Raw genomic sequence first — 338 nt, 5'->3', positions numbered from 1 at the left:
CCCCCCCCAGCCCTCATCTGTGAGGCTTGGGCAGAATAATGGAATTAATATAAACATTTCATTTGGTTGCATTTAAGCTTTTCCAGCCCATTTGTGAGGGGCTGGTGTTGCTCTCATGTCCAGTCACAGGTATTTTCCAAGTTCGGGTTTCCCTTTTTGTTACTGCTCTTTAGACAGGAATGTTGGAGGGCCATTCTGTATTCACCCTGAAAGGAGTCTACACATTGAAGCCGTCTACACTTTACCTTTGGTTGTCCGTAGGCTTCAGGATTTAGGGCTGGCACACTAGCTGAGTTGAGAAAACCTGAGGGATAGTTAAGAGATTTTTCTCCTGCTAA

General features: G+C 45.3%; 1 protein-coding gene across 2 annotated transcripts in view; it reads left to right on the top strand.

Annotated features, from left to right (window-relative positions):
* The window catches only part of FOXP1 (forkhead box P1), a 606,527-nt gene that overhangs the window by 2,713 nt on the left and 603,476 nt on the right, over positions 1–338 (top strand). The window lies entirely within an intron of this gene.

Source organism: Lipotes vexillifer, unplaced genomic scaffold (genome assembly GCF_000442215.2).
Source record: "Lipotes vexillifer unplaced genomic scaffold, Lipotes_vexillifer_v1.1 scaffold1008, whole genome shotgun sequence".
NCBI classification, from domain to species: Eukaryota; Metazoa; Chordata; class Mammalia; order Artiodactyla; family Lipotidae; genus Lipotes; species Lipotes vexillifer.
This window is presented reverse-complemented; position numbering and strand designations above follow the sequence as displayed.